This window comes from Balaenoptera physalus (assembly GCF_965194825.1).
Source record: "Balaenoptera physalus genome assembly, chromosome: 17".
NCBI lineage: Eukaryota > Metazoa > Chordata > Mammalia > Artiodactyla > Balaenopteridae > Balaenoptera > Balaenoptera physalus.
This window is the reverse complement of record NC_138895.1, coordinates 29,319,700-29,347,664: the sequence shown is the minus strand read 5'-3', so window position 1 is coordinate 29,347,664 and position 27,965 is coordinate 29,319,700. Positions and strand designations below refer to the sequence as shown.

The 27,965-nt window shown below is 38.1% G+C and overlaps 1 protein-coding gene and 1 long non-coding RNA gene across 2 annotated transcripts in view; one reads left to right on the top strand and one right to left on the bottom strand.

Moving 5' to 3' along the window:
• LOC309647097 overlaps positions 1-24,909 on the bottom strand; it is a 37,845-nt gene extending 12,936 nt beyond the window's left edge. Inside the window, exon 1 of the long non-coding RNA XR_014255792.1 lies at positions 20,873-24,909. This is a non-coding gene — a long non-coding RNA (uncharacterized lncRNA). The remainder of the gene's footprint in view (positions 1-20,872) is intronic.
• The window catches only part of CA1 (carbonic anhydrase 1), a 430,243-nt gene that overhangs the window by 213,278 nt on the left and 189,000 nt on the right, over positions 1-27,965 (top strand). The window lies entirely within an intron of this gene.

The window sequence follows — 27,965 nt, the reverse complement described above, 5'->3', positions numbered from 1 at the left end:
TAGAAAGGACAAGCAAATAAGAAACTTCAAGAGATCATACTACATATTTAAGTCAACCAAACCAAGCTTCTTTATACCTAGACAAAATCCCTGTGCATCAGAAATCATGATACCTTTTTAAAAAGTGTCAGTTAATTTTTTTGGTGATCTTTTGAAATTGTTTTATGACATTTTTAAGGAATCACCATAGACCAGTAATTAGCTCAACTAGCTCTCTGACAAACATACATTCAAGCTATTCAACATTAAAATTCTCGGAATTATTTAAATATGTTGAGGTCACTTCCAGTATTTGCCTAGAAGTCATAAAATTACATATATGTATATTTGCCTATTTTCATGTGTGGGTATATATGTGTATATATATGAACATAGTATGTATACATGTGTGTTAATGTATAGGTATATTTATGTGTGTATGTATATATATGTGTGTGTACATATTTAATGTTTAAAATATTTTTAACTGCAAAAAGAGCAACAAAAAAGTCAAATCCAATATTTGTTTAGGGCAAAGTTAAATCCAGACTCCCAAGCCTTAGCATATTAATGCTTTCCAGCTAGAAAGATCACATGTCAGAAGAATTAAGCATCCACAGTGCTTGCAGGTGTATTAAGGCAAAATGAAACAAGAATTCTTACTGTTGTCTGTGTTGGATGCCTCTCCTTATAGCAACTCTTTTTCAGGCAACTATCCCTTAGCTCGTTATTTAGATTTGCCACCTAAGAGATTTCTTTCCCCCTCTCCAAGTGTCTGATTGCATTTGTTCTAGCAACTTAACTGCAGTGTCATTATTACACGATTCTTCACATAGCCAAAGGTTAAACATGCTTTAAAATCTACAGTAGATTTCAACTCTGTGGGCAGCATAATAAAAGAGATCCAATTAGACAAATGTGCTATCAATATTTTATATTTGTAAAGAAAATGGTAGACACTCTTGGCTTTCTCTGAGTCCGTCTGAAAGGATGTGGTTTTTAAACAAGAGAGCCATTTCACAACCAAACGCTAATTTTAATTCAGAGTGTGCCACTCAGTGTTCCACCCCTGTACTACTTTTGTTGGTGTGTAATTCCTAATAAAATTTCTAGGTGAAGGACATTCCTGACACTGAAAATTTTCATAGGTAATTCAGACTCAACGTGCACAGATCCAAGGTCCCCACAGTCCACAAAATCTGTTCATCGACCTCCTGTGTTCCTTGCCTCAGTGAATGACTCCACAGCAGGCAGTGGCCCAAGACAGAAACAAGGATGCCACTGTTGGTTCTACTGTTCCTGTTTCCAACATCAGTTTCATTACCAAGTTTCTCAGTCACTCTCAGCCCCTCACTAGCCTTCTAATTCAGGTGGTCATCATCAGGATGATGTCACCATCATTTCTCACTTGCTTAATGACAGTCTCCTATCAGGTTTCCCATTCTTGGTTCCCTCACATCCATCCTCTATTCTATTGCCAGGCATCTTTCTTACATGTGAATCTAGTCAGTTATTCTTCAGCTTTAAACCCTTCCCTAGTCTCCATTGCTTCCGGATATAATACATCCTTCTTATCATGAATTACAGGGTACTTCATGATCTCTTATCTTTTATAGATTCCTCCTTTGAATTCTACTCTCTGTGGTAGATATTATCACGCTTAATATAAAGATAATCAAATTAGGTTTCCGTAATATTGGAAACCCTGATTTGGGTCACACAGCCAGGAATTAATGGTGTTAGAGCTGAATTCACATTAGAAGTCTGAATAAAGTCTTTACAAATTCGATTCAGTTTGAATTTGTTTTTCTTCAAGAGGTCATGCATTCTAGGATTCCATTTAACATACCTCTGATATCATATACAGAATAACATGGGTCAATTTCATTAGAATGTTACTTGTGTATGAATTATTAGACCACCCTTACCTGTTATCTTAGTTGGGGTCTCCTGAAAACAGAACCTGATGAAGGATTTGCAATTTATTTGGGAGATGAGCCCAGGGAGCAGGGGTGGGGAGGAGCATGAGGCACAGAAGGAGGACTAGCCAATAGAAGTATGTGTTAACAATCCCATCCTCAAAAAATCTACAAACAACAAATGCTGGAGAGGGTGTGGAGAAAAGGGAACCCTCTTGCACTGTTTGTGGGAATGTAAATTGATACAGCCACTATGGAGAACAGTATGGAGGTTCCTTAAAAAACTAAAAATAGAACTACCATACGACCCAGCAATCCCACTACTGGGCATATACCCTGAGAAAACCATAATTCAAAAAGAGTCATGTACCACAATGTTCACTGCACCTCTATTTACAATAGCCAGGACATGGAAGCAACCTAAGTGTCCATCATCGGATGAATGGATAAAGAAGATGTGGCACACATATACAATGGAATATTACTCATGAAAAGAAACAAAATTGAGTTATTTGTAGTGAGGTGGTTGGACCTAGAGTCTGTCGTACAGAGTGAAGTAAGTCAGAAAGAGAAAAACAAATACCATATGCTAACACACATATATGGAATCTAAAAAAAAAAAAAAAAAGGTCATGAAGAACCTAGGGGCAAGAAGACGGGAATAAAGACACAGACCTACTAGAGAATGCACTTGAGGACACGGGGAGGAGGAAGGGTAAGCTGGGACAAAGTGAGAGAGTGGCATGGACATATATACACTACTAAATGTAAAATAGATAGCTAGTGGGAAGCAGCCGCATAGCACAGGGAGATCATCTCGGTGCTTTGTGAGCACCCAGAGGGGTGGGAGAGGGAAGGTGGGAGGGAGGGAGATGCAAGAGGGAAGAGATATGGAGATATATGTATATGTATAGCTGATTCACTGTGCTATAAAGCAGAAACTAACACACCATTGTAAAGCAATTATACTCCAATAAAGATAAAAATAAAAGAGATAAAGTCATGTAATAATGATACAAAAAAAGAAAAACAAACAAACAATCCCCACGCTGTGACAATGGGTCTCAGTTCTCACAGGAGAATGTACTGGATACCTCCTAGAATTGCTACCTGATGGGGGAAAGACAGAAGGAATTTTCCATTAACTTCTGGCCCCATTGGTTGAGAGCTGCCCTCAGGAGTGTTAATTGCCCCAAGGTTCTGAGTTGTAACATATGTAATAACCAAGCAAGACCCTGCCAGTACCTGAGCTCTGCAGAGCCCTAGGGCAGGAAGCAGAAACAGGCAGTACATACATGAAGCCTCTGGTCAAGGGCTTCTCCCTCCTTTCTGTGAGTCAAGCCTGCATAGACCTGCGTACAATACACAGCTGAAATTGGAGATGGTGGCAGCCAGGATGAATCTGGGCAACAGAGGCATCTAAGACACCCAGTCCCAGGACATGAAATAATTAAGCAATAGAATGCCATTCTATTCACTAATATTTTTAGACTCACACAAATTTCAAGTAATAGGTTATAGATTAGCACAAATACATTTTTCACTGATTTTTCTCTGCAGAAAACAAAGACTATTGAATTATGTGTAAGTGGTTCTATTAAGTGACTCATTTGTTGCAAATAAGTACCAGCTGCTTAGTTGAAAAGCTAGGACTAATCAATAAATAATTCTCTCTGGAAAGGAGGCAGAATTCTCTATTTCAATAATAGTCCATTTATAGATACGTTAAATATTAAAAACTCTGGACCCAAAATTAATCATACAGGAATTGATTTTAACCATATTTTAGAACATTGGAAATCATATGACTGATATTTTCACTACTCTTTATTCTATGTCAATTCTTAAGCTACTTTGCTTATTTACATAGGGCACAAGAATATGCCAGAGTAAACTGTAACTTTCAAAAATGAAATCCTTCATATATTTTTGGACCATAAAGTCTTTTTATCTATTTCATCTCATTCTAAAATGTACGTTAATATATCCATAAACTAAAGATAAAGGTAAGATATAATTAAAATATTAACAATGTTATTGCCTTGGGATGAAATTAAAAGAGTTTTTATTTTCTTCTTTGTGTTTTTTGGAATTTTCCAAATTTTTTATAGTTCTTTCATGTTATTTGTGTAGTAAGAAACAATCCTACAGTACACATCATTTTTTAAAGGTCAAATTAAAAAGAAAACACTTCGGTAACGATTTTTAACTCAAATGTGGCCAAAGATGTTTTTTATGAAAAATTGTTACAACATAGCTCATGCATGTAGAGAATTTTCCATCACAATGAAAAAGAATCAACCATTTGATTTTACCCTAAGTTAGCTTCTTTCCAGGGATATTAATACCTTAGGTTTAGAGAGAGTCCAGGAGGTGCTGGAGAGTCCAGGAGGTGCTGAACTACATGTACAAAGAAAGGGGGAAAAGACAACATTTTCCTTTTTCCAGGATAACTTTCAGGCAGGAATGTGGCATAAATTACAAAATTCCACTGACCTTATTTTTGACTATATAGGGACAAAGATATCACTTGTCATTTCATGTCTGGATTGGTGATGACCTCCTAGTTTCTGGGTAGATTTATACCATATTCTCCTGTTAGGAATGTTCTTCTGGCTCTACTCCTCCACATTTCTCCTCCTGTACAGATGGAAAATTCCAGAAACGTACCAGAAACGTCTTACATGAGGGGTTGGTGAACTCATTAATCATTAACCACTGTAACCTCACCAAACCAGCAAGAAAGAGACAAGGCTGATAGGCAGAGCTGATAATTTCATCAGGCTCACTGCTTACCACCGGCAAATCCTAGGTAGATCTTTAGGTAGTTAATCCTGGATCAATTCCCAGGCCTTTCTCCATTTCCAGAAACTCCTGGCATTTGTCAGCTGTCATTGCACTTGTAGAGCTGCAGCTCTTTACTGTCGTGCTCTTTCCCAGCACTGGCTGCAGACTGGAACTCAGCCCCTACCCGGCTCCCCTGTGCCATGCTGCTTTCAATGTCAACCATGTAGGCCCTTTTGGTTTGTCAGGGTTTGGAGAGGGGGGTGATTTGCTTTTTTTGCTTTGTTTTGTTTTGCTTTTAATCTTGAGAAAATTAGGGGCAAGAGAAATAAGTAAGAAACTAAGTCAAATTTCTGATAATCATGATTCTTACCCTACAAGGCTGATTATATTACTGAGATGGTCTTGTTCCATCTTCTGCCTTCATTCCTCAAGTTGGGGCTCTCCAAATATCCTCTCATTTTCTGACTCTCTCATTAGAGAAGGAAACGAAGAACCTTCTCTATTTGAAGTCTACACTTCTGTGTATGTTGGCAAGCAAAGAAATCAGGACAGAACAAGTATGCCCTTTGTCTTTGGTGAGTAATTTAACTTTCTGTGAACTTCTGTACTAGATAGCAGAGAGGCTTTACCTAAATTCCCAACCCCCTTATCACTATATGCTCCTAAATACTCTATATTTTTCCTTTATAGTAGGGTTCCTCAACCTTGGCATTATTGACATTTTGGGCTGGGTGTTTCTTTGTGTGCGGAAGGGGGCTGTCCTATATATTGTAGGATGCTGAGCAACACCTCTGGCCTCTACCACTAGATACCAATAGCACCCTAGTCATTTGTCGCCAGGCATTACCAAATGTCTTCTTGGGGGCAAAACTACCCCTGATTGAGATCATAAACCACTTCTCTAGAGAACTCAATTAATTTATAATTTTATGTTAATTTGTGTGATTATAAATTATTTTCTCTTCCACTAGACTGTAAATTCCACAGGGGCAGGGATCATCTCTATTCTAAATTCTGCCCAACTTCTTTTCCTGGCACATAATAGCCACTCATTAAATATATATTGACTTAATTAATGAACAAATGATGTGGGTAGTTTTATGAGCTATTACAATAATTCTAAGAATTCCAGGGTTAATTAGTGTCAGGAGAAAAATGATTATTCTGGCTATGCAACAAAATGATATTTAAAATTTGTAACAATATCTAAAAGACATGACATTTTGGGAAACATGTCATAACTTTTTTCTTATAACTTACAAACTTAAAATTTAGATATATAAGATTTTTATATTATTTCAAAAACTGATTTGAACTTTAATCTTTGTTATATTTTTCCATAAACTATATCCTAATGTTTGTGGATGTGAGAGTACATTTATTAATACTGATGGCAGATTGATAGCTCAGTTCTCTTAAGGCATTTCATTCTTAAATTTAACATAATTTTTAAAATTTTTGATTACCAAATTAATATTTACTCACTCTAGAAAATAAAGAATTCAAATCATACAAAATAAAGTTCCTGACTTTTCCATAAACCAGCGCTTTCCCCTGATTGTTTTAAAGTTTATATAGGCATTCATGAATAAATACGTATATGTATTTGTTTCATTGTTTTGTTTAAAAAAGGTTTTCACTTAAACGGTATGGTACCATACTTATTTTTCCGCAGCTTGCTTTCTTATTTAACAATATTTCCAGGATCCACATAGGTTTACCTCACTATTTTTACCTGATGCCTACTAGTTTATAGTAAGGACTCACTGTAGTTTATTTTTTTAAACAGCAATAAGATCAAGCATTAAGATGGTCATAAAGTTTATTTCCTCCATAGACATTTATCCCCTGACCCTTTCTTCTGTTTAGTTAGCAGCATTCATTGCTTCAGAGGAGTGCTAACACACCCAAATGACTCAGTTAGTTCATTTCTTAACTTTTAAGCTTCTAAGTAATCTTTGGAGAGTCATGGCCAAAAAAAGTCTTAAAAGTCATTTTTTTTCTTTTGACAAAAGGTTGTTTTTGTTTTTGCTTTTGTGCTTAGTTTTGATACTCAAAATTAAAATTCAGGCAGAGCTGAAACAATAAAAATCCATAAACAATAGCTTGGAAAGAGAACAGCTGAAGAGGCAGAATAACTATTTCTCCTCCATCCCCACCCGCACCAGCACACCAGTTAATGTTGCTAGTCCTGGGGATGGAAGGGATTGGAAGGTCAGGTGTCCACCTGGGTCTTTGGGGATAGAACATTTTGACCAGGTACCATTAAATTAATGGAGGGAGGGAGGTCCCAATGATCTATTACCTCATAACAAATTACCACAAAACCTTAGTGGCTTAAAACAGAATCAATTCTCTTATTACTTCTCAAAATTTCTGCAAGTCAGAAATTCAAGAGAGGTTTGGCTGGCCAGTCTTGGCTCAGGATCCTCCCATTCAGCAGCAGCCAGACAGTGGCTTGAGCAGAACAGCAGTGGTGGCAGCTGGGGCTGGCCGGGCAACTGTCCCTCTTCACCAAGTCTCAGGGCCACCCGTGTGGTCTCTGTTACATACGTGCTAGTCTGGGCTTCCTCAAAGCAGAGTGGCCTCAGTTCAGCCAGACTCCTTACATGCCAGCTCAGAACTCCAAAGCCAAGTGTCCCAAGAGAACGAGGCAGAGTGCATGACTTTTTTACGACCTTGCTTAGAAGTCGCATAACGTCATTTGTACCACACACGACCGGTTGAGGCAGTCACGAAGTCCTGCCTAGGTTCAAGGGAAGAGGACAGAGACCCACCCGACCTCTTGGTGAGAGGAATGTCAAAGTCTCATTTGTAAGAAAAGCATGTGAGTTGGGAGATATGCCTGTGGCTATCATTTGAAAATACAGTCTGCCTCAGGGAAGAACAATAGAACTGCAGACCCTCAGATAAGTTTTGTGTTATCTGAGTGTAGAGAGAACTCATTCTCTGCTTCCTGTCTGGGACCCTGACAGGCAGTAGGCCCCTCACAGCTCTCTTCACTATCACAGCAAATGCAGTAGCAGTTGGCTAAAAATGACAAGTGTAGTTCCAAGAAGGGAGGGGCCCTGAGGCAACCCTGTCAGACCTCCTGCTGCCCATAGTCAGGAGGGAGAAGAGCTGGATTTTCCCATACTCCCCAGAAGATGGGAAAATACGCTGAGAGAGAGCATGGGTACAAGAGAGCCTGCATAGTATGAACGGACATCTTGGTGGTGAAGGGGGAATGGCTTTCTCCACAGGAAAGCCATGCCACCCTTGAACCGGAAGCAGATAAGGTGGCAGCCATCTAGGGAAGGCTGGGAGTGGGCTGGTGGGTGTGGTGAGAAGGGAGTGAATTCCCAGAAGAAGGTATAACAGATGTCTACGCCTTGAGAATGGTATCACACCCTTCAGCAGATGCCAGTGTCGCAGACACCAAGCAATGGCTCCCTAACCCCAAGTCTGAAGCTCTTTTAGTACCTGGGAATTTACCAGGCATTCCAGGGGGAAGGAAAGAAGAAGAAAGTCCTGAACCGACCAAGTTTGTCTGAAGTGACCAGAGTAAGTTTTCTGCCATCAGACTAAATGGGAACTTAGCATCTTTATCTTGAGTTACAGAAAAATAAAGAACATTACCAATTTTGTTTTCATACCTGAGGTTTTGACTTGTAACAATCATACAAACTATATAACGATTCCTCATCAATGGATATTTTTAAATGTTTCAAATTTTTCACTGTAAAAATTATGCTGCAATGACAATTTATATGTGCTTACTTATATACAGGTCTATTTCTCTAGGAAAGATGCCTAGAAGTAAAAATTCAAATGATTCTTTGTGCTTTTCTACAAAGAGCTGTCCCACCCAACCATTTGCTTAGAACAACCTTTATCGTATTACTAGAATGTGAGTTTCTTGAAGGCAGGGGGTTTTCTTTGTTCTGTAGTATTTGCACAATAAATATTTGTTGAACAAACTATTCACATTTTTGTGTCAAATAACTATGCTCTCTTTTCAAAATGTATATCTTTGAGATAATCTCATGAGCCACTTTTTCTCAAGACAGTATCCTATTTCCTGAATAAAACTAATTCCAGAAGCAGACTATGAGCCAGCTAAGGAAGTTGGAGGAGGAATTTGAGTGGGAAGGGGGGACAAGGTTTGCTGCTCAAGATTATCAAGTTTGATCACCAATGAAACTGCAATTTTTACAACATGTTGCTGGGAGTCTTGAAGAGGTTTGGTTTTCTAATAAATCCTCTCAGTAGGTAACATATCTGCCTCCCCCACCCATCACCACCAATAAATTTTGCAGTAGTCATCACTGATAATTTAAACAGGGATTGTTTGGAACAAACTCTATCCACTTTAACTGAGAGGCAGAGGAGTAAGGAGGCCAGAAGGGAAGAAGGGACACCAACGATATAAACTCCCCTAACTTCATTTTGCCGGGGGCACACCTTGCGTGAGATTAGAGATGACAGAGTTCAGATTTACAGGACTTCCGTTACTTGACAGATCTCATCTGTGAATATCACTGACTGTCTACTTCTCAGGTTTTAGTTTACCAATCTGTCAGTCCAGGTGAAATAAATCCACCAGACAAGTGCTCTACCTAATTCTACTTGATATATAAAGCCTGCTACATTATTAGATGTCAGTAAGAGCTAAATAATACCACGATGTTGTCATCAACAAGTTCAGTTTTCACTTCTTTTTTAATCCAGGTCACCCTAGGTGATTAGAACAGTGTTTGCCCTCTCAGTCACAGTGGAAACTGACTATTAAAAATCTCCAACAAATGACTGTAAAAAAAAAAAAGAAAATGCAGACCAGGACATTTCTCAAATAAATATTAAAAATCTAGATAATTTTTTCAGTCAGTTTGTGACTTAAACTTTGAGCTATATATAATTACGGAATAGATAGACCCTGGGGGAAAAAGAGGTGGTAGGGAAAAACACATTGCAAGAGTATATTTGAGGCAGTTCTTGAGATTTTGGGGCTACGAAATATGTTCTGTTTCTCTAAATCAATAAATATAGCAAAGGTCTCACACTAATATTCTCAGAGAAGAAAAATGCAAGGCTAGTGAAATAAATAAAAGGAAAATCTATATGAAAACTTAAATTGTTTTTCATTCTTATTTATTTCACTTTGTCAATTGACAAATCAATAGCAGATGAGTATATTTTAGCTTTGCCTGCAGACTAGTAATTTATTTTTTTCTGGGTTTGGATTACAGGTGTGTTTCTACTGAGGGAGGCTCTTAGCATTTCAAAAGGGTATTAATAAAGCAAGACGTTATCAGATTGAACTGACCTAGATGATCCCTTCTGTTCACAGGGCTCATTCTTTGACAATCTCCAGGTCTCAGTTTAGATGCCATTCAATAGTGACTGGATGTCAATGTGTATTGAGTGCTCACTAGGTGCCTCACAATCTACATGTGCTATCACATTTCATTCTCATAACAACTTTATGAGTTAACCCCATTTTAGAGTGGAGGAAATTGAGGCACAATGTACTCATATGTCCTTAGCTATTACACTGTATGTATGGAATGATAATAGAGGTAGCCTGGCTCCAAGGCTTATGCTTAACGATGGTGCAATTAATCCCTCTAAGGTAATAATAGTGAAGAACGTTAAAAACAAGACTACCTTGGTTCAAATCTTGGCGCTGATACTTGCTGTGTGATTGTAGGCAAATAATTAAGCTCTTGGTAGCTGTTGGCTCAGGAATAGCAATAGTACCTGCTTCACAGTGTTGTTATACAGACTGAATGTTAGAATAGGAGAGCTTCAACAGTGCCTGGTGTTTGGAAACAATTTAATGAGGAATCCAACCCACAGATGTTTTTCTTGAATGAAGAAGGCAATACACCAACATAAAAAAAAAAAAACTTTAAAAAAATTACTGAAGTTCTATGCAGATTCAAAGGAAGATCACATGTTAATAAATGAAAGAAAAGAATGACATCTTACATAACAGATGATTATTCCTCACAATTTAGTGCTAAGTAGAATTTTACATATTTGACAAATATTATCCTCTGCTACACCTTGTGCTTTGGAATCATGATTAATGATGTCAGAAAAAGCTACGTATAAATCTCAAAGTATTACCTCTGACAGTGGCTCCTCAAAGTGGCTGAATCACCTGGGAGCTTTTTAAAATCATGTATATCCTGGCCTTACTCCCAGAGACTCTGATTCTTCAGAACTGAAGGGAGAGCACCAAGGAATTTGCACTTGGTGTTTTGTTGTGTTGCTTTTTTTTCTTTTTAATCTGAAAGTCCCTGATTTAAGAGAGTTGGACACCACTTAGCTGCATTATGCTCCGGTCCCTCCCCTATTTTTCGAGGAATGCCAGGGAAAATCAGGCCACAGCTGAGCGATCACCCTGCTACTGACTCTGTCCTGTGCTTTGTTGATGTCGTTGCTCTTCTGTTCATGGATTTCCCACCAACTTTCGCCCCTTCTGCTGGGGATTAATAATATTGGAGATTTTTTAAAAATACCAGATTAGAAGCATATTAGGAACCTAGTATTTAATTTTATTGGTGACTAAAACTGTGGTTGAGATTATCGACAAAAAAAGAGAAATGTTTTGGTAAACACTAGCTTTTTAAGCAATTAAAGCAGGTAAATTATTCATTTCCACTAAATAATGTAGATACTACTCTGTTTCAGACACTAGCTTATTTTTTTTTTCTTACATTAATTATTTTCTCTTCATAATAATCCTGTGAGGTAGGCGTTATTTCACCATTTTGTTGATTAGGAAACTGACATTCATGATAACTTATTCAAGGTCCTGGCCAGTAAAGGCAGAGCTCAAATTCATGTCCAGATTTCTGAGTCCACGTTCAGAGTTGTTTCCCCTTCGCTAGACGAACAGGGGGTCATTTCTCTCTTCTGTACTGAAAAATATATTAAACTCGGTTTTTTTCTAATGCATTATCAATTTTTATACTATCTTTTGTAACCTTACTTTTCAATAGACAGTCTTTTTTAGAATTACTCCACAGCCTCCACAAGGAGTAGGCAGTGAAAATTGGCAGCACAGTCCAGAGTCTGATTTAGTCAAACATCAATCCACTTGCAAATGTCCTTGGAAAAGAAAAAGTGTCTTTTAACACTTTGCCAAGCACTGGAGAGGAGGCTGGTTTGAAGGTTATACGAGAGTTTTCTTCCCACAGTTCAGAACATTCTACTTCACAGCTTCAAACGTCACTAGGTAATCTTTTTCTCTCATTTGATTGCTTTTTAATACACTTGGAGATGAAATTTTCCCCATAAGACACAGAAAACTGCTGGGTAGCCCTCCAGGTGGACCTAGCTGCTTGTGACCCTTCATTTTGGGTTAGGTGCCCTCTCACCTTGTTCTCAGAGGGACAGCAGTCTTGAAGCAGGATCTTATTTCGGTGCTCAGGAATTGAACTCAGCCACGAGTCCACCAGGGGCTAGAGGCTATAAGCAAAGTTCCCTGGCTCTTGCCCCATTTGAACACAAAATGTATTTCAAGGAGGCAAAAACAGATACAAAGTATATTATTAGAGACATGGCACAAAGTATGGGAGAGAACACAGAGAAACTATTTAAGTCAGAAGCAAGGCAGAAATAAACACCCGGAGAGGAGTGCCAACGTCCTGAATGAGGAACGCAGTAAACAGGTGATTTAAATCAGCAGTCCTCAACCTTTTTGGCACCAGGGACCAGTTTCGTGGAAGACAATTTTTCCAAGGACTGGAGGTGGTGGGGTGGGGATGGTTTTGGGATGATCAAGCAGAGTACATTTATTGTGTACTTTATTTCTATTATTATTACATTATAATATATAATTAAATTATTATACAACTCACCATAATGCAGAATCAGTGGGAGCCCTGAGCTTGTTTTCACTTGACACCCACTGATAGGGTTTTGATATGAGTCTGCAAGCAATTGATTTATTATGGTCTCTGTGCAGTCAAACCTCTCTGCTAATGATAATCTGTATTTGCAGCTGCTCCCCAGTGCTAGCATCACTGCCTCAGCTCCATCTCAGATCATCAGACATTAGATTCTCATAAGGAGCGTGCAACCTAGATCCCTCACATGTGCAGTTCACAATAGGGTTCGTGCTTCTATGAGAATCTAATGACGCCGCTGATCTGACAGGAGGTGGAGCTCAGGCAGTAATGAGAATGATGGGGAGCGGCTGTAAATACAGATGAAGCTTCACTCACTCACCTACCACTCACCTCCTGCTGTGTGGCACGGTTCCTAACCGGCCACAGACCACTACCGGTCCGTGGTCCAGGGGTTGGGGACCCCTGATTTAACTCACTTATGTAGGACAGTCCTTCCAGGTCTTTGTTTACATTTGGCCAATTATCTTGTTTCTTTTTTCACACCTGACCAGTCCTAGGACCCTTCCCAACATGCATGCACAACTTTTTGCTAAGATGGATTCCATTGCAGAGGCCTGTGGGTGCATGCCCACACATTATGGGGTGGTGCCCCCTCCCGTTTTGACCCCCAAGCCTTCCTGTACATGTGCAGACAGGGAAGTTTTCCTTGACCTCAGGAGTGGTCATCTTATCTCTTTACTTCAGCAGAGTTCAGCTTCTGCCATTAGCTTTGTCTTGGAGTGTCTGGGGGCAAACAAAGCTTCAATTTTACTCCACTTGACAAATATCAGCTGTCTGGCCCAGGGGCCCATCTGTCTCCTGCCTCAACCTGCCTCGGGATGCTGTCACCAAAAAGGGGAACGTTTGTAGTCTCTGACCAGGTGGCTTCTCTCCTGACAGCTACTGCTCCCCACACCCGCTCCAGTTCCTCTGACTCTGCTCATCCATGGCGTCTCTTGGCTGAGCAGATTGAAAAATATTCTTAAAATATATGATGAAGTACTTCTGACCCATTTAATAAAATCTAGGTGGGATGAGGTGGCTTCGTGACTGCAGTCAGTTTCCAGCTTCACTCCATTTTCCATTTTCATTCCTTCATTTATTCACTCATTCATTTATTCAGTACATACTTTCTAAGGGAAGCTGTGTGCCAAGTACTCTGTTAAACACTAGGAATGATTAAGTATCTACTGTCTACCCTAAAGAAGCTGACCAAGAAGTGACTTAAAAAAGCAGACTGATAGATACAGTAACGGTGCCTGTGCAGGGTACTGGGGAGTGGAGGCCCACGGAAGAGGTGCATCTCTCCCAGCCTGGGGCTGGGCAGACAGTTACAGGGCAAAGTGGAGATTCAGGGGGAGGTTACCCCGTAGTTCATTCTAGTAAGATGTGTGTGAGGAATTGGATTGAGGTGAGAAAGAGGAGTGGAATGGGGTTTGATGAGGCTCATTCTACACGATGGAGACATTTTGAGCAAAGGCTTTGAAGAAGGAAAGTCATTGTGTGTGTGTGTGTGTGTAAGTATGTATGTGTGTAAGTATGTGTGAGTGCGGGGGTGAAAATGAGTGTGTATATGAGTGTATGTATGTGAGTGTGTGGGGATGTGTGTGTGAGATAGTTACTGAAATCAGTTCATTGTGTCATCAGGGAGCAGAACAGAAAAGTACAGAATGGAGGAATACATTCATAGCTGCCGTTTACTTCTACTTACTGATCAGAAATCCTGAGGTGTACAAAGAGTTACCTAAAGCCTGAAAATAAAGACCAGCACTCTTCAGAAACCTTGGCAACCGTTCCCCAAAGGCTTTTTCTTTGAGCTTTAGTTTCTTAAGTTGTGAAATGAAATGGTGGGTCTCTGGAGTGATCAAGCATGAAGGTTCTGAGATTGGCTGCCTGGGTCCGAATCTTGACTCCAATTGTGAGTTCTAAACTGAGGTCAATTACTTAACTCTCTGGTGGGATGGAGAGCTGACTGGTGGACCATTACAGATGTCATCAACCAGAGGGCACTAGGTATTTACTGGGGCAGCTCTGCAACCACTCATCCTCTTCCTTTTCAAGACCTACATCCTGCTTCCACATGTAACAACATTTGATGCTATAAACCAAAGATTATATTTATTAATCCTTGTGTTCCATGATTATATTATTAAACCTTGTGTTCCATGATTATTCAGAAATTTGTATGGATGACATGTGTTATGGGTTGAATTGTGTCCCCCTTAAAAAAGATATGTTGAACTCTTAACCTCACAATATGGCCTTACCTGGAAATAGGATCTTTACATAGGTAATCAAGTTTAAATGAGGTCATTAGGGTGGGCCCTGATCAAATATGACTGGTGTCAGAATAAAAAGGGGAAATTTGGACACAGAAATAGATACACAGGAAGGATGATGCAAAGACACACAGGGAGAATGTCACGTGAAGACAGAGGGTCTCAGTGATGTATCTACAAACCAAGGAACACTATAGATTCCTGGGAAACCCCCAGAAGCTAGGAAGAAGCAAAGGATTCTTCCTTCTGGGTGTCAGAGGGAGCATGGCCCTGCTGATGCCTTGATTTCAGACTTCCAGACTCCATAACTGTGAGACAATAAATTTCTGTTGTTTTAAGCCACCCATTTTGTGGTACTTTGTTACGGCAGCCCTAGGAGACTAATACAGCATGGTACAATTTCTTTTATTTAGTGGGTTCTTAGGAATGATCAAATGCCAACACTTCATTATTTGCTCAAAATATTTTTCATCATAGGGAAAAAATGTGGAAAGGAAGAGTCAAAATATATCTATTTTTTTTTACAGGCTATAAGAGCCCCAAAAATGCAATAGAGAGCAACATTTTTGTCTGTGCTTAATTTCCAGTAGCTATCATTGAAGTGCTGATGTAAATTTGGTTAAGTGGCTATTTCCCACTGGAATGTGATCACACAAAAATAATGCAGGATCTCAAGGGCTGTTCCAGCTCTTCCAAGGGAGAAAGTTGATAAGTAACCCAATGGTTAAGAGACTGTTTCAAACTTATGTGATTGTTACAGGCAAAGAAAAGATCATAGTCATGTAGAAAGTTCCAGTGTTCCGGAATCCTGCATGTGGCTGCCTGTTGGCCCGCAAGAGATAAAATAGTTTTTAAATTGAAAACTTGTGACCAAAACAAAACACCCAGAACCTAAAGCTAATGGTTTTCTTCTTAAGGTATTTGTGCCCTATTATGTACTCAAAAACTTTTAAAGCCTCCAAAATCAACTCAAAACTCATTAAACATTTCTATCTTCCAAAGAAACACAAAATCTGAGACCTATAGTTTGCAAATCACGATCAAGCTCTGTATCACTTAAAACACACTCAAAATGTAAAGTTTCACTTTAACCCAAAGATCAATGTTTCCAATGAATGTATCAAGATTTATTGATTTATACACTCACCTCTTCATAATACCAAGGATCAACTGAGCACCAGTTTCTTCTTTAAAAGGAACATTATCATTCAAATATTTCTTAAGATGACATTTTAATCAGACTTCCTGAAAAGTATCCCAAGGTCAGACTTTATTTATTACCTGACATTTTAAAATAGAAATGTATTTTAGTGTTACATGGAATAAAGCCTCCTTTTGTTAATTTTCTTTAAAAAATAAAACATTATTTGACTTTTTTGGGTAATCGAAAACAATGTAAGGTATAATTCTCTAAGGGGTTTAATAAAATGCTAAACAAAACTTAGTTTGCATTTTAATCCTGATCAAAAGCAAAATGGCAGACTGTCTATAATGGCCTCAATCCAGAGCCCCTTTTCGTTCTCCTGGGATTTGTCACTATTTGGGAAATAAGAGCTTTCATTTTCTGTTCTATTCTCACCTAAAAACTCTCCTGTACTTTTTTTGGTCACTATTACCTTTGATTCCAAATCCTTTGTCCATTAACATATTTGCCTTTGCTCCACAAATCCCTCATGACATGGAAGTCACCTAAGAGTCTTAGACGTGGCTAAAAGGGATCAAAATATTCTGTAAATTTTTAACAGGTAGTAACAAAGTCTTCTTGATTCAAAATTGCCCTCTTACCCCCAAAAAGCTCTGGTTAAAAGATCTTGTAAACTAACTGAGGCAATGTGCTGCTGCTCGACCTTGTGTTTTCTTACAGCTCTACTAAATATTACAGTGATGCAGAGGAAGGGGGTGTAATTGCTTTTGCTTTCTTTTTATGAGCCAGTTTGTAGGTCCTCCTTCTGTGCTAAATACCTTTCAATGAATATTGCAAGAGCTGTGCAAAGGTTTGTACCCCAAATGAAATCAGTTTGTTAATTTTCAGTTCTTTCTCAAAGGACGAAAAAATCTCCCCAAGAGACCCCTCCAATCTGAGCACCAGATTACCTGTGCCATTAAAATATAGAGAGCACTTTCAAAGTCACTGACTCGAATTTTTAAAGGCCATTGGATGGGCTTTAATTTTCATGACTTTTAAAGTCAATTAATTGCAAGTAACTCAGATGGGTTCTGTTCTGAGACTGTTTCCACTTTTGTTAAAACTGAGTATCCCTCTGGGTCAGGTTAGTACTTGCTTTGTTCCTACTGAAACCAACATTTTGGGCTCAATGGGTTTTCTTTCACCTTATTTTCAGAAACTTTGCTATAAAAGAATTGCCTGCTCTGTCCCTGGCCTGAGATTGTGTATAACTCTTGCTTACATTCATCTACTCAAGTCAGGATTAAAGCTGGAATCTGAAACTCCTATCACAGTTTAAAATGGTGGTTTTCCCCAGAAGAAGACCTTAGAGTCATGGTCACAAGGAAGGCAGAGAACTAGGAAACAGCGTGGTGGCAGGACAAAGGTCAAAGATCTTCTCCAGAGGTCCCAAGTTTTATTCCAACAAGAAGACATGTGGGTAATGTTGACTGAAAACTGGGATAAAGAACTTTTGGCCACTTATCCTTCCTTTATAAGTGCCTCTATATTCAAGCCCTTTATAGGCTATCCATAAGGACAAAAAATATCAAACAAATGAATACTGATTTTTACACAGCCCATGTTAGAATGTAATTTAAAAGAACTGAAAATTGTCCTGCTGTATTATGACAGAAGTGAAATAAACTGATTTTTTAACTCTCCTGAGACAAAGTTTTATATAACAGCTCTATTTAGAAATAATTCACGTACCATAAAATTCTCTCTTTGAAAATGTACAATTCCGTGTTTTTTAGTATGTTTAAATGATTGTGCCACCATCAACACTATCTAATTTTAGAACATTTTTATCAGCCCAAGAAGAAACCCTGTATTCATTAGCAATTACTCCCCATTCCTCCATCCCCCAAGACCCTAGCAATCACTTACGTACTTTCAGTCTCTATAGATTCGCCTCTTCTGGACATTCCATATAAATGCAATCATACAATATGTGGTCTTCTGTGACTGGCATCTTTCACTTAGCATCATGTTTTCAAGGTTCATTCATGTTGTACTTCATTCCCTCAGTATCACTACTTCATTCCTTTTTATTACCAAATTGCTGAACTGAGAAGATCAAGCTCAATAGTCCAAGAAAAACTATTTGTTATATGTTTATTACCTAGAGAAGCCTTTTCACATTAGCCTGATGTGATTTGCTCTATTCTGGGTTAAGACACAAGAGCAGGGCTTCCCTGGTGGCGCAGTGGTTGAGAGTCTGCCTGCCAATGCAGGGAACACGGGTTCAAGCCCTGGTCTGGGAGGATCCCACATGCCACGGAGCGGCTAGGCCCGTGAGCCACAATTACTGAGCCTGCGCATCTGGAGCCTGTGCTCCGCAACAGGAGAGGCCACGATGGTGAGAAGCCCGTGCACCGCGATGAAGAGTGGCCCCCACTTGCCGCAACTGGAGAGAGCCCTCGCACAGAAACGAAGACCCAACACAGCCATAAATAAATAAATAAATAAATAAATAAATAAATAAATAAATAAATAAATAGCTTGTGGTAAAGAAGTTTGTAAAAAAAAACAAAAAGACACAAGAGCAACTTGGTAAGTATTATCTCACTTCTGCCAGAGTGACGACTGGAAACAGAGTCATGTACCAATCAGGTAATTTGATGAGAGTTTAATAAAGGGACTCTTCAGAAAGTATGGGTGAGATGTGGACTCTCCATGGGGTAGTGTAACACCCCAGAGCCAGTAGGAGCAAGGGACTCTTACCATGCCTGGACCTGAAGGGCAAGGAAGTGAAGCAGCAATGAGATCCCAGAGAGAGAGCTGTGGGGAGAGGACCACCTGGCAGGAGCTGAATGGTAGGAGGAGAGAGAATCGAGAGGGCCGGGAAGTTAGGGTGCTGGCAGTACTGCTCCGCCTGACCAATTGTGCCACTTCCTGGGGATCCATGTGTCCAGAGAGAAAGCTCTGCAGAGGGAGCAGATTGTGAAGAGTGAGCCAGGGAGGTGAGAGTGTGTGATTCATCCCTCTCCAGTGATGCCTCTAGATCTTCAGGAAAGCTATGAGCACCACAAGATGCTTGCCAAGAGTGTCTTTTTACTTTTTCTTTTTCATGGAAACCAGAATAAGGCTGAATTGAGAGAGCAGATTTGGGTGCAGGAATACAAAGTGAAAGGAAAAAGAGAAATCAAAAATCCACAATCAGGGAGGAGGGTTTATTATTTTTCCAGACCCATGCAGATCTCCAAAAGATAAGAGGGACTGAATGATATCAAGTGCGACCTGGGTGCGTTTATATCCAAGAATAGAGGACTACTTAGTTCTAGATAAAAATTATTCATAATAATAAAAGTTAGCCTTACTATGATCTCCACAAAAGATGCTCCTTATGATCCTTTAATGAAAATTTTTTAAATGTATATATCATTATTTATTATTCAATGTCATTAGTTTTTTCCTCTTAGTTATTCCTTTAGTTTAATACTGCAATAACATTGTCTTATTCTCCCATTCATTATAAATGAACAGTACCACACCTATATTAGAGATTAAGTAAACTTTTGCTTGTTAGTTTGGAAAACCAACCACCACTTTTATAAATTTTGTTAGACTGTACATTATGATTCCAAGTAACAAACATTAAAATAACCTTTCATAATATGCCTATTTTTGAACTGGGGACTATTGACCTTAACAGCTGAATTGAAGAGGCTTGCCAGAAGAAGAGGGTCAGAAGGAAGGACGTGGGGAGATGCAGTGATGAACTTTTATAGGGAGATAAGAAATTTAGAAAGGCAATAAATCAGTGAGGAAAGTTTGAGTAGTGATGTTCAAAAAAGAAACTTACTGTATTGAAGGAGGGCAACATACTAGATTACATATGTCTTGTCACTGAATTTTGAAGTATATATTTTTCAGCAAGGCATTGAGACAAACTAGATAAGAGATCATAGAATGTTTACATTCTTGCAACCAACCAAAGTGAGGCTGGCCAAGTTCATAGGTGAAATTAGTCCAAATGGAGAGAGGGTTCAGCTAAATTAATTGCATCTGCACCTTTCCCAGTTACTCAAGTTACTGAGCCCCTCCTATTCTTAATTATTTTATAATAAGTAAGGCTACACCTTCTCCAAGGCTCCAAGAGCCAAACCAGCTGCAGGAAAGTGCCCTTTCCCCCAGTATCTTAGGCATCTGAACTATGCCAGTTCTTTGCAAATGGCATAACATTATATGTAGAAAATTCTAAAGTCATCAAACAAAAACCTGTTAGAACTAATAAATGAATTCAGAAATAACTATCCTTTGAGCACTTATTCCATGCCCTATGCTAAGACATTTACCTAACTGTGTGTTTATAGCCATGTCATGTGTAGCTATTAATTATCTTCATAATTAATATGAACACACTAGTCTTCACATCAGTGTGTCTGATCCCAAGTGAGATCTCTTTATCATCATAGTAAAGTTCTCTTATCAGAGAACTACATGCTTAAATTGTATTGCTTTAGACCTTTATGAATTATTTTTACTTAAATATGCAAAACTGGCAATGTTGATGATAGTTGTTGCATTAATGAAGACACATCAGAAATGATTCCCAGGTCTCTTGGTCAAAAAGTTCTTCCGAATAACTGTTTTTGTTTTATCTCAAGAACACCAAATTGCATTTATTTGATCCTGTTTTCTTCTTTGATTTGGCCTCTAGGAAGCACAGAGAAAATCATTGCCAACCTTTCACAACAAAATATATGCATTTCTGTATGCCAATTTTACCATAGATTTATTATTTTCCTGTCCATATTTTTCCTTTGCCCTAATTCTCTCATTTATTTACTTTAGTTACTTTTCATTTTGTGTATTTTTTAAACCTACTCAAATCCTTGGTAAAAAAGTATATTGGACTTCCCTGGTGTTGCAGTGGTTACGAATCCACCTGCCAATGCAGGGCACACGGGTTCGGGCCCTGGTCCAGGAAGATCCCACATGCCGCGGAGTAACTAAGCCTGTGCGCCACAACTGCTGAGCCTGCACTCTAGAGCCCACGAGCCACAACTACTGAGCCCACATGCCACAACAACTGAAGCCCATGCGCCTAGAGCCTGTACTCCGCAACAACAGAAGCCACGGCAATGAGAAGCCTGCACACCACAAAAAAGAGTAGCCCCTGCTCACCTCAATTAAAAGCAAGCCTGAGCGCAGCAACAAAGACCCAACACAGCCAAAAATAAATAAATAAATTAATTAATTAATTAAAAAATAAAGTATATTAAGTAAGTAAATACAGTATATTTAATGTGATTCTTTTTCTTAATTTAATATTTACTTTATATTGGAGTATAATTGATTTACAGTGTTGTGGTAGTTTCAGGTGTACAGCGAAGTGGCTCAGTTATACATATACATATATCCATTCTTTTTCAAATTCTTTTCCTGTAGAGGTTATTACACAATATTGAGTAGATTTCCCTGTGCTATACAGTAGGTCCCTGTTGATTACCCATCTTATATACAATACTGCGCATGTGTTAATCCCAAACTCCTAATTTAACCCTCTTCCCCACATTTCCCCTTTGGTAACCATAAATTTGTTTTCTGTCTGTGAGTCTATTTCTGTTTCATAAATAAGTTCACTTGTTTCATCCTTTTAGATTCCACACATAAGTGATATCATATGATATTTGTCTTTCTGTGTCTGACTTACTTCACTTTGTATGATAATCTCTAGGTCCATCCATGTTGCTGCAAATGGCATTATTTCATTCTTTTTTATGGCTGGATAGTATTCCATTGTATATACGTACCACATCTTCTTTATCCATTCCTCTGTTGATGGACATTTAGGTTGTTCCATGTCTTGGCTATTGTAAAGAGTGCTCATATGAACATTGGGGTGCATGTATCTTTTCAAATTATGGTTTTCTCCAGATATATGCCCAGGAGTGGGATTGCTGGATCATATGGTAGTTCTATGTAATTCTAATTAATATATTTGGCAAGAATTTATCAAGTGTTTGTTATATTACCAGAACTATTCTAGGCACTGCATATTTACTGAAACCTCCAAAATAAAAACAGTAACATAACTATATGTTATTCTGATATTTGAAATATAACTTCTTATTATTCTTATTCTACTGGCCAAGCAATGTCTAGCCAAAAATATAAAATTATCACAGGAATATGCTGACTCTGGTATTCTGCTTTCTTCTATCACAACACACAATGGCCTTTAAATCTATTTTTTAACTATAATGAATACTGTCAGTTTGAACAGTTTAATGCATGAAGCATGCAGATCAGTTACAACCAAAACACATTCATGAGTACAGCTACAATAGCACAAAGCACCAATGGAGTTTCTTCAACATCTTTAGAGACATTAATCAATCCTCAAAACTATTTTTTCTCATCTGAGTAATATGCCAGCAACTCTAGGCCAGAGAAGGGGAATGAATTATACTTCATCTGACCCTTTTCATCAGATAAAAAAGAAATGCAGTAACAGAACCCAAATGCAAGTCAGAGTTGCCTGTTATGACTAATAATCCAATTCTACAGAGAAAAGAAGAAACAAACTAAGAGATCAGTCAGGATTACCTATAACAGACATATTTAATTCAGTTTTGTTATCCTTAGGATTTATCTCACTCACTGAGTGCTCTGGCTACTTTTTAGAAAGTGAATTAATTATTAAGCAATTTCTATAAAGCTACTTGTCAGCTTTTTCATTCCGCCCCAAGAGCAATGATGCAAACAAATGCAGTCACAGAGTAGAATTAAATTAAAGTTTCAATTGATTTCAATTATTGACTACATTTCAGCTAAATAGGGAATTTAAGTTTAGTTCCCTCATCTGACTTTAATTTTCTACAAAAGAGAAAGGACAGATGTTTTAAACTTTTTGATTATTTATTTATGAAACATGTATTTTAATGCTTTTTGTACCACAGCAACTATTATCCACTGTTTTTCTATGAATAAAGACCCCTCTAATTAATAGGTTTACTGATTATTCATAATTATTCCAGAGAAGATTGATACTTAATTCCATCAAGACAAAACAAATCTCCTAAATAGTTTCAAGAAAGGACAATGGAAATTAGAAGCTAGTATTAGAATTGATGATCTGTGAGCATATTTTCAGTCATTTTTTAAATGTTCTGACTATATCTCTGGTTGCCTGGTATAATGTTTTCAAAATTAGATAAACTACATTTTTATGTGAAGAAGAAGCCTGAGATATACTTACAAAAGGAACCCAATTAAAATCTTTCTACTGTTATCAAAGTCATCAAATGTTAAATTACAACCCTCCTTAGGTTTTACTCAACAGTAGAGTTGAACTTTTAAACCAAAGAATTTCTTTGCATGAATCATTTGTGCAACTCTTTCTGATCAATGTTAATGACAAATGAAAATTATAAGAAGTATTATAATCACAGTTAATACATATGCCATTTAGAGTGTTTTCTGTTGTGAGTCACTGACAACCCTTCCCAAACAGGCTTAAACAGTAACAGGCGGTTGATTGACTCATGGAACTGGGGTCCTCAGTGCAATACCTTCAACATTTCCATTCCATTTTCCTTTTTATTTTTTTTCAGCTGTGTCTTCCTCTAGAATTTAGTTTTTTCTTCAGATGGATCCCCCTCAAGGAGGCAAAATGGCTCATACACTCCAGATGTCACACTGGTGCACCAAAATATCCAGGGAGAGATCATTTATTTGAGTTACTCTCTCTGAAAAGCAAGCAAATTCCTCTTCAATAAAAACTCTCATCTAACTGGTTTGAATCTGGCCACTTGCAGAATCAATTCCTGTGGCCAGAGAAAGGCCCTGATTGGCTTGTGCCTGAGTTCCTTAGCCAGTCACCGTGGCCAGAGGGGCAGGACCTCCCTGACTGTCTAGGACCAATCAAGGCTCCCCACGGGACATGGTAGAGGGGCAAATCCCACCCAGATCACAGGCTGCTACACCTGGCAGAAGAGGAATAGATGTCAGGGAGACCGGTATGTGACCACTTCAGTTCCTAAACTTTTTTCGGGTATTTTGTTGTAGCTGTTGTTGTTGTTCAACTGTATTCACAGGAAAAGGTGGGGGCATAATGTGAAACCCAAGCATACACTAAGGCAGTTGTAAATAGAAGAAGAAGCCTGAAAATTATGGTGAGTCCCAAATTCCCATTTCTGAGATTTTACCAAAGACTCAAACACTGAAGTTTGCTTGAATTCTAGATCAAAGTAAATGTGGCTTTTTATAATATTTTTTCACCGTTTTTAAGAAACTTTGCTTTCAAGAGTTTACTGCATCTGGCTCTTAGGCTGTCCGTCATTCCAGAAAAATCAGCAGGCATGAGGATTCCCACCTCCTTCACAGCTTCCTGTGAGACAGCTGCCTCTAGGTGAGGTCACTTTGTGAGAATCCAAGGGCAAAGAAGCAGCTAAGCGAGCTGGAGCCTTCTCTCTGGCACAATCAGGTACCTTGTCGTGGGCATGGAGACAAAGAGACCCGCTAAACCAGCAACTCCTTATTTTCCCTGGTGCTGGAAAGTAGGAATAGATATGTTGAAGAATGCATCCAAACAAATCAGTAAGTCCCACCTCTAAGTCCATAAGGGGCAAATCATTTCTGATAGAGAAACCTCTAGCTTTATTATTGAACTGTCCTTCTTTTCATAACTGTTAGAAAAGACCATAACAGTATCTAAGCATCTAGTGAAGGAATTCCAGTACCTCTCCTGAAAGGAAAAAATGTCTTAACCTAACCAAAATAGTACATTTAGGAACTCAGGAATAGAAGTAGTCATTACCTATTTAGTATAAGTTATTCTTTTAAAACAATAGAATTCACAGTGTTTTATATTTGAACCTTTTCATTTTAAGTGTCTTAAAATTGAGTCTCTAATAAATCCTGTCAGCTTCACAGAAAAACATCAGTCTCAATTACTACATACAGTTTTTCTGTAGTTTATTGAATTCCCTCCCTCATGCACTGAGGCTCTACTATTGTCAGTGATTAGTCTAGGTGATGGGAGGCACTGACGAACAAGGTCTCTCTTACGGAGCTTACATATTAGCAGGGCACGTACGTAATGTACAAAGAAGTTAACAAGAAGGTATAAGGTGGTAGATATTTTTTTGAGCTATACAAAGAATTAAAACAGGATAACATAATAGAATAATTAGGTGGCTAATTTGCACTGTGTGTCAGAGAAGATCTAATAGTTAAGTTGAGTCTACTAGGCAGCTGTACCCAGGGCCATTTTTCTGAATGGCTGAAGGACAAGAAGGAACCAGCCTTGCTAAAATCAGACAGGATAGCATCTAAATGAGAAAACAGGTAGTGCCAATGTCCTAAGATGACAACAAATCTGACTTATTCAAGGATCTCAAGGAAGACCAGTGTGACTGGAGCACAGAGGGTGAGGGGAGAGTGGTGTGAAATGGGGTTTGAGAGGGAGCAGAGGAAGCAGCACGAAAGGCATTGTGGGAAACTCCTAGGGTTTGAGGAAGTCATTGAGTTAGAGAACTCTGGCATTATCAATATTATCAATATTATCAGCTGCCAGCCTTATCAGTACATATTGCAAATCTATTACATTTTAAAGAAATTTGTGGACTTTTCTGGGGTCGGTCCAAAGCATGATAAGAAAGATTATTTCTATTATATTATTCTATTATATTATTTCTATTATATACCCAAAAGTAGAGAAAATAGTATATTGAAGTCTTGTATACAAGTCACCCAGCTTCAATAATTTTCCGTATTTTGTCCATTTTGTTTTATTATTCCAGTCAATTTCTGATAAGAAATTTAAGAACTGAAAAAATATATGCAATAAACTCGTAGTTATTTTGAAATTAACTGCAAGGTCACTATCTTTCCTAACACTATATATCTTTTTCTAATTTTCTTACTTTTAGTCACAAGTATTAGATCTAGATTTCCTAAGTAAAAATGTAAGATATAGTGACTCCTTATCATAGTTTTTTCACAGCATCACACCTCTCAGTGACTTGTGGGAATTCAAAAAGAGGTAAGTACTAATTGTTTTGATGTTTCCAGCTTTTCTGTTTCAGAACCATAATTGTAAGAGGGGAGGTTGGCAAGAGAGCAAAGGAGTGAGATAATAGCTGAAAAGGACAAAATGGGAACCATCTTACTGCTTGATGATATTCGATGAGTTTAGATGGAATGATGTTAATGATAGGAGAGCAATCTCAGGATGTGGGAATCTCTGTGAAAGATCATAAACTTCTTTGTGTGCTTGTGCCTAATGAATAATCTTAGACTTGTTTCCCTGCTTATAGAAGCCAGTCTTAAAATCTCCATCCCTATAGCCATTATATTACTAAGGTTTCTGTTATCTCTCCCATGTATTTCTGTGATGGCCTCTTCTTGACTCTCCCAACCCCAGTACGTTTTCCACACTATCTACCTTCGGTCAGGAAAATGTCTCTAAAACTCAATGATAAGCAGGTTTGACATTCTCCAGTGGTTCCTCATTGACTTCAGGGTGAGTCTATCTCTTTAGCGTGACTTGGGTGAACATTTTAAACCTGACTCCAGCTTAACTCTTTGCCACCACAGTATGTTGAATTTGTTGCACGAACTGGGAAGACTGTCCAAGGTTTCCCTTCTGGGTGAAAACTAACTTCACACCATCTATTTATTCTTCAGATTATCCTTTCACTCAGGATCCTGACCCCTCATCGCTGTGAAGTGCTCTTCCACTGCTCCCATAGCACCAATGAGGCTGTGGTGTAAAGCCTGTTGACATTCTCATTCCCCAGTAAGACAAGAACTCTCTGAGGCAGGGGCCATGCTGTACTCATCACTGCATCCTCAGCCCATGTCCATTGCTCAGTACATATTAAGTGTTCAATAAAGGTTTGTTGTAGAAATGGCTGAGTGAGTGAGTGAAAAATACGATTCTGCTTTTTTCAGTAAAATAATTCCCACCAAAATGTAAATAAATAAATAAATAAATTTTTAAAATTAAAAATTTTAAAAAAGGAAAGAATCATTATTTGGAGTATCATTTACTATAATAGAAGTTATGGAAGAAAGTTCCTTCTAGTCAAGTATAAAGTTCTAGAGCTATTTTCTTAATATATACTAATATTTTTAATATTATATCTTCTTATGTACTTTGTAAAATAGATATATTCCAGATCTATAATCTTAACATATTATTATTCATTGTATCAAGTCCGTAGCAACAATATACCTCAGTGGGGTTTCACTAGCACATTATTGTTGTGAGCTGAATAGAAGTCTTCCACCTTCCCAGCCCACATGACTTAGTGTACTTAATAAGAGCAACCAGAATAGCTCTAGCTTCCCTAAGAGACTCCTAAGAGAATGGATAAGAGGAAGTCGAGTCTATTTTTTCCTCAAGCAACCAAGCACACTTTCCCCAGAAACTGGAAAGCACAGGTTATTTAGGTTTTTGATGGAATTTATTGATTTGTTAGTGTTATGTTTCAGTGTCTCTTGCAACTTTAAACCATTTGTATTCTATACACTGCCTTACGTTCTTTCAGAAACAGATGGGACATAAATTTAAAATAAATAAAGGTACAGTTTAATCTATATAAACTACAGCGTTGTCAACACTTAATCACATAATATGTTGGTGTATTTGTTTCATGGTTATGAGATTAAGTTGATCAATTTTTTTTCTTACAGGATGAATCCATTGCTTTACTTTGTTTATATGACATTTATACTTTCTTACCCTAGGTAGAGAATGTGACTGACTGCTTCATTTAGTAGCCCTGATCTTAATGCAATGCATAATAGAAAAAAGATATGAAAAAATATGCCACTTCTTTAAGTTCCTGGGGGAATATACAGCCCTTTCAAATACATTTAAGAATAATTTGTCTAAAATGTTATAATCCAGCCTATAATTTATTTTTATTTTCAGACCTTTGCTATCATTTTCTTTATTATATTTGCTCTTCTGCCGAAAATAAAGCTTGCATATATC